The sequence below is a fragment of the Triticum urartu genome, unplaced genomic scaffold, assembly GCF_003073215.2.
Source record: "Triticum urartu cultivar G1812 unplaced genomic scaffold, Tu2.1 TuUngrouped_contig_9185, whole genome shotgun sequence".
Lineage (NCBI taxonomy): Eukaryota > Viridiplantae > Streptophyta > Magnoliopsida > Poales > Poaceae > Triticum > Triticum urartu.
Genome location: NW_024120204.1, coordinates 1,890 through 9,563, shown reverse-complemented (window position 1 = coordinate 9,563; position 7,674 = coordinate 1,890). Strand labels below are relative to the sequence as shown.

General features: G+C 43.8%; 1 pseudogene; it reads left to right on the top strand.

The window, feature by feature from the left end:
- The first annotated feature begins 1,757 nt into the window (after positions 1-1,757).
- Positions 1,758-3,531, top strand: LOC125532137 (annotated as a pseudogene).
- Positions 3,532-7,674: the final 4,143 nt, after the last annotated feature.

Sequence of the window (7,674 nt, the reverse complement as noted above, 5' to 3'; positions counted from 1 at the left end):
TTGAGGTCTTCTTTGGTTTGTAGGATTTTTATAGGAATTTTATAAGATAGGATTTGCAAAGAAAAAATTCCTTTGAAGCCCTTTGGTTTGTAGGAATGGATTCATATTCCTACGTAGGATAGGAATCAATCATTCACGTTTTGAAGGGAAAAAAACATTAGCCTAGACTTAATAGAAAAAATTCTATCCTATGCACCAAATGGCGTCTCTTTCTCTATAGGAATTGACATGCATGTCATCTTACTTCCTATGATTTTCCTATTCCTATAAAATTTCTATCATATGAACCAAAGAAGGCCTGAAATATAGGATGCGCTCTAGGTCCCAATAACAATTTCACAAAAAATCTTAAGGCCTTGTACAATGGGAGGTGCTTAGGGAGATGCTTAGAAAAATAAACCGGATTTTTCTGAAGCACCGGTGCCTATTTCTACAGAAGAGACGCTTAGTTAAGCGTCTATACTGTACAAATAAGCATCGGTGCTTAAGAAACATCCGATTTATTTCTCTAAGCACCTCCCCTAAGCATCCCCCCTTGTACAAGGCCTAAAAACCCGTGTGGGTGTCAAGAGTATGTGGTGAAAAGTTTAGTATCATCTTGGAATTACAAGAAGTTTTGGACCTTAGAAGTGATCCCCTTCCGCATGCTATTAGAATGTGGTAACCAAATTTAACAATTAGAAAAAAACTTAAGAAAAGAAGTGGTTCCCACGTAGTTCACACCTCCTCAGCAGCCAGCCTTGCCCACGTGCTAGTCGTGTTTCGTGTTTCAGCCAAGCTGACCTATGTCATGCGCGTGCTTAATTTCTACTGGTCAAGAATGGATAATGAGTTGATCATTAATTACGAGTTATTAATGGAACACGGCCTGAATCTAAGACGTCTGATCATGAGCTATTGCCGACTGGACATGGGTTCAGCCCACGTCTACCGCGCCTATATATTGAAGGAGTCGACAACCCTAGCCTCACGTAGATCAGATGCGATCTTATCTACCTCGTGCACTGCCCATCGTCGTTCCGCTCACTGCTGTTGCTGTTGCCGGTGATCCCATCCCGTCCACCGCATGCACGGCTGTACGAGAGAGCAGGCATGCAGAACCCCGCCCTTTGCGATCCTGCACTAGAAGAAGGGTGATTTGGTTTTTGGGGAGCATATCCGACGCAATTGCTCGTTGTTGTTTATCTTCGTCCGCTACTTCGACTACGTCATTGTTGCCTTCGTCATCACCATGCCCATCGAAGACGAGAAGAAGGCTACTGAGGATGTCGTCGCTGCGGCTTTGATCTAGCCAACTGAAGGGTATAACTCATTTATCTCTCTGTTTTTTTTGTCTTGGAAGTACTAGATATTTATGGCATAGGTCTAGCACGTGCTTACATGAATAAATATCAGTAAGGGTTTAATACTGTCAATGTCATACACACAATTTATTTCTAGATTAAAAACAATCAAAAAATTGCTAATATACTCGACACAAACAACAATCTACTGATTCGATCCACAAATGCGCTGAGATTCAACCAAAGAATCCGACGGCCTAACAATTGACCTGAAGCCAAATCGAAATCAGTCAAGTGAAATTTAGCAAAAATGTTAAAAAAAGTGATTTCTACAATGAAATCCAGACTGATGATGAGCTCCTTTTATCAAAATAAAATTAGAATTGAAGAGGAAATGAAGGAAGAGAGAAGCGGTTCCAAAATATATCCACTTGGGTTGGATTTGGGGAAAGTAGACTCTCGCTGTCTCAAGAAGACCGGAAACCCCAGGCCCCTCTATGCTCACTCCGGCTTCGAGGGGCTTCTTCCTCCAAAAAAAAACACAGGAAAAGGAAAGTCGAGAGGCTTCCTCTCCGCCCCCCCCCCCCCCCGCCGCCACCGCCGCCATCTACGGTCACCACCTGAGATCTGGAGGTTCGATCTACTCCCCCGCATCCTGATTCTTTTCCCTTCCGCTTCTCGTCGGAGATTAATGCACTTCTCTTTCACACCAATCAGATTTGCACGCGGCGGCTCCGTCGCGACGATTCTCCTCTGTCCGGCAATCCTGCCGCCGATCACCAGAGACCAGATGGAGGCATGCAAGACGGTGTCCGCGTGCACCGCGGGGGCGGCTCAAGGCACGCATGTATTTGATATCTTGGGTTACAGCAAGCTGAGGGGCATGGGAGACGAACCGGAGAGTTTCATACTGTCTGGCATTTTCACTGTCGGCGACCACGACTGGGCCATCCGCTTCTACCCGGATGGGTTCCAAAAAGAAAGCGAAGGTTACATCTCTGTTTATCTCGTGCTTTCGAGCAAGAGCACTAAAGTCCGGGCATCCTGCGACCTGAGGCTAGTCGACCACTGCACGGTTTATCGTCTTCAGTGCACAAAACAGAGCCTAGGATTTTCAACTCCGATGATACCACTAAGTTTGCTCCACAGACTTCTCAGTTCAAGAGGCGAAGCGACATCGAGGGATCCGCGTACCTTAGGGATGATCACCTGAAGATCGAATGCATCATCACGGTCTTCGAGAAGCCACATGTTACAGATACCAAATTGGGGCTCCGCAAGATCGACATGCCACCATCTGACATGACTGAACATGTTGGCAGGCTGTTGGAAGAAAAGGAGGGATTCGATGTCAGTTTCAGTGTTGGAGGAGAGACCATTGAAGCACATAGGCTCGTTCTTGCTATGCGGTCACCCGTTCTGAAGGCAGAGCTCTATGGGCCGATGCGGGAGGCGAAGCTGAGGCAGTGCATAACCATCAAGGACATGCAACATGCTGTTTTCAGGGCCCTGCTCCACTTCATCTATACCGATTCTTTGCCTGGTGGTGAGGATGAGGATACTGAGATGGCCCAGCTTTTACTGATGGCTGCGGACAGATATGCCATGGAGAGGCTCAAGCTGGTTTGCCAAAGCATACTTTGCAAGGATCTGAATGTGGACACTGTGGCAACCACATTGGCTTTAGCTGACCAACATAACTGCGATGAACTTAAGGATGCTTGCCTTGAATTTATCGAAATATCAGATACCAATGCTATGGATGCTGTAGTGGCAACCCAAGGTTTCAAGGATCTGAAAGTGACTTGTCCATCTCTCATAGTGGATGCATTAGAGAAGAGAAGGAAGTTTCGTAAGGCGTGAGCAGCTCCATTAGTAGATTTTTTATAGGAATGATCAGCTCCATGTTAGATGAATCTAAGAATGCTTAGGTTAAGTCTCATGTCATACTAATGGCGTGAAAGTTCTCCTAGATCAACCCCTCCAAAACTGAACCTTCTAATTTATCAGGTTTGCTAACTTTATCTGGAGCGCTTCTCTGCAACCGCATAACACTTGCTCTTAATCTTCTGGCAAAATTTCGCTGTGTGTGAAACTTTTGTTGAGCATTTGACGCCCAGATGCTCCACATTAGTATGCAATGCTATGATGGCCTCATCTATTGAAATGGAATAAGATTAAACACAGCAAAATGCTATTATTCTCAGAATATTACATTATAAATAGGACAGTTTTTTTAAGCAAACAGCCCCAAAGTGCTAGATTCCATAGATATAGCATTGTAAATTACATATTTTGATGCCCTGAAGCAGGATAGAATTATCTTGTGCTAGATCAGACAAGATATGTAAGAGTGGGCAAACAGGGCCATGATTAGGACTACAAACAGGGCTCTTAAAAGGAACAGGGCTCTTAAAAGGAGTAGCAGCTGTAGGACGAACTGCCTTCACTAGACTATCAGCAATTGCTTTTTTGTCCCTCTATAGGTAATGAAGTGAGGAGCATTTCTATTTGCCATTTTCTTTATTCTAATATCGCTGGTCTGAGCCTCCAGTCCATGCTATTGTTGCTTCCGGCATTCAGCCTGTTGACAAGTTTTGAGGAAGTTTGAAATAATTGTCCCGTGGTGTACCTCCAAGCCCTTCGGCATTCAGTCTACATGTGTTTCTTTACCTGTGGATCTCTGGTTGTTTCTTGCCTTCCATATCTGCCAAAGAAGAGATAACACAAAATTTGTGTCCTGGGAGGAAATGAGCCTCGTTAAAATGAGGCGAAGAGTATGATCTAGAAAAGTGTTGTTTGTGTCATGTTCCTCTATTTGAGGCCCCAGTGAGATTTGAACCGGATTTCTGTAGCATAAAGGTTTGATTTCTGGGTCGAATGCATTTGTTTTTTGTTTTTCCGGATTGCCTGTATAATATCAATTGTTGTTGCCGGTCAGCGCATGTGTGACATTGTGGTCTGGCGCTTGTGTTGGTTTATGATCTTGTAGGCACTTTGGACAGTCCAGTTTGTAAACACACAGAGGTTTTGGTTCGCTCATCTCAACGATGGTGTCGAAGTAGCTCTGTAGGATGTAGCCCTGATTTGTTTGGTCAGTCCATCAGCTAGCTGATCCTCAGAGGACACAAACCGGATGTCCAGCGCCTTTTGTGCTACCCGCTCGCGAACAGCATTGGAATTGACCTCAATGTATTTTGTGTGTGCGTAGAAAACATGAAGTCCGTCGAGTTCTAGGTAGCCCAGATGTTGTCGCACCATAAGACTGGCGTTCTCCATTGCTGTCTGACGAGCTTGCCAATTCGGTCACCATTGCTGTACGCCAAACTCGCCAAGCTAGAGATTTCCTTGTCAGTCGAAACATGGACATATGCCCGGAGTAGCTTGTTTGAAAAATTGGAGCTCCAACTCTTCTGGTCTTATTTTAATTTTTTGGCCGGACCGTCCATTTATCTTGCTCTGTTGGATGAACGTGATTGGAGAATTTTCTTAGTTTATACATATTTGTACAATGCAAATTATATTACAAATAACAGACATGACTTTAGTTTTTTCATATTTGTTATGATACAATTCATATTATGTTGCTCTCTTGGATAAACACTAGTGATTGGGGCGTCACCCTGTGACGCCGCTTGAGAAGAAGCTGTGCGCACGTTTCCATTTTAAAAAAATACATAGAGTCCTCGAGTCCTCGCCTCCGTCTAAAAAACATCTAAAAAAATCAACACCTTCGTCTAAAAAAGTAAAAAAAAAAATACCACAAAAGCCTATCAGCGAGTGCCACTTTGCATAACCATCTATTAAAAAAATACGAGAGGTCCCCATCTCCATCTAAAAACAGACATTTAAAAAATAATCTACACCTTCATCTAAAAATATTGCAAAAGATTTCTCATCGCGGACAACTAGTTTGCGCCGCGTGGCATAGATGGTTGGCCGCCCTTCACGCGTAACTTAATGGTTTTAATGGTTGAATACTTCTTCTAGTTTATACATATTCATTATACTCTGAATCATATTACTAAGAGGCATTACTTTATACATATTGTTATGATGCAAATCATATTACAAATAAGAGGCGTATTTATATAATGTTGTTCTGTATACCATTAGATGAACATAATTCTAGACCATCCATCAATATACTAGCAAGTTGCAGCATGGAAGGACTTGATGACTATGAGGGCTCGTCATGTTGGCAAAAGACACAAGTCTTGTTACCTTGCCAGTTGTAGCATGTTAGGTTATCTCTAGTCAAGATCACACCTCTGTTTGAAAACCAAACATCTTTACTCGCAGAGGTAGTTTGACCTTTCACTATTTTTTGGTATCAATAGGAACATCGCAGTGGGTAATCGTCTCATATAAGGACTTGACTAAAAACCTCCCGTTCTGATGCAAGTTCCATCGAAATTCGTCTGATTCATTTCATAGCTGAATAGGATCCAAACGTGTGAGCAACTCATTCCAAGCTACGAGGCCAGGCCCTAATAGGTCCAAGAAATATTAGGGTTTGGTTGGCCCAAGACTTGTGCAATTGTGACGAATTAATGTCTAACAATGCGACAAAAGCTCGGGTATTGCACATTGGAGTGGCACCAAGCCAGGTATCCTCCCAGAACCTAACCTGGGAGCCGTCACTAACCGTGAAAGTGCCAAATTGGAAAAAGGAAATCCTTGGCCTTCATCACTCCATTCCAAAAATGTGAATCGCCAGGTCTCCATAGAAGTTGAGAAATGGCTTTGGAACCCACGTACTTGTTACGAATGAATGATTTCCTGCCACACTCTATTTTCAATTAGTAGTTTATATAGCAATTTGCTGAGAAGGACAATGTTTTTAATCTCAAGATCTTGAATTTCAAGACCCCCTTCACTTTTAGGACGACACAACACATATGCACACACATAGTACTCCTAATTAATTATCATTTTGATTTTTATATTAAGAGGTCTAGTGTTCTAGTATTGCCTGGACCCTCAAGTCTTGGGACCGGCCTTGGTGGGGACTCACTGAAGCGGTGGAACGAAGAGGTGGCCTCAGCTCCAATGGTGACGGACAGTGTGCAAGGAAAGATTGGTCAGTACTACAGATCTGAATAGCACTGACCATTCATCCATGGTCGATCTGTGAACATGCGTAGAGCTTTAGCACTATCTGATCACCTCGGAGGCGTCAGTGATATGGTATTTTAGGCTCGACTAGATGATTATCATAGACAGGTCAAAAAGTTACTGGTCAGTGAATGTGTGTCCTGATGGCCAAAATGGACCTGTTATCACAAATCGGTCTGAAAGTGCAATCATGCCCTTATTTATATTTTGATGTTGATGATAATATAATATAGGGGATTAATCATGTTTGTTAAGTTTATACACATGTTATTAGTCCCTTTGGCATCTTTGTGTCTGGATCAAGGACCCGCCAAAATGTATATGACTAAAGAATGGTGAAAAAGAGAAAAGAAGCATAGTTAATTCGGTCAAATCTTGAGTTATAGTGATCTCGGACTATTGAGAGGGGATGAAAGGGGTCCGTATGAGACTTACTCAAGTCAACATCTTTTCAGCAGCATTCGACTCACATATCTTCCACAAAATTCTTGACAAACCTAACCACCAAATAAATCCTATCAAAAGGCCGAACTCCATCTTCACAACCGGATTTTTTGGGTTGCTATCTGGATGTCCGGGCTTAGTCGGGATCATCTGGACGTCCTGCTAGTCCACCAGGAGACAATGTAAACTTTGCCCTGGATCCTAATTGTCCGTGATATCACCTGAACATTTGGCAGCAGCTCGAAAGCATTGCCCAAACAACTGTCCAGAGAGAGCTTTCATGCGGGTTGCCCCGAACGTTCCAGAATACATATGTGACATCTAGGAAGCCCTCTTATCAGTGCAGTAGGTTCCCCCACAGCCGAATCATCCGCGCTCCATCTCGGATGCCTTGCATTTCCGGACATCTGCATAGAGGAGCTTTCCATCCGACTATATTGCCTTTTGCCTCGCAGATGTTGGCGAGGCCAGATCCACCGGACATCCGAGCAATACCCTGGACGTCTGGCTTGCAACCCGAACATCCAAGCAATCCCCTGGACATCCGGCTATATTGCCTTTGGCCTCGCAGATGTTGACGAGGCCAGATCCGCCGGACATCCGAGCAATACCCTGGACGTCTGGGTTGCAACCCGAACATCCAGGCAATCCCCCGGATGTCTGAGTTGCAACCCGAAAATCCAGGCACTTATATGAAATGGCTCAAATGGCTCATTTACTTAGGATCTATATATACCCCTCTACCGATAGAGGGTTAACCACTTCATTCAAATCGAACACTATCTCCCTTGCTAGGCGAGTAGATGCTTATCTACCGTGCCAGATGCTG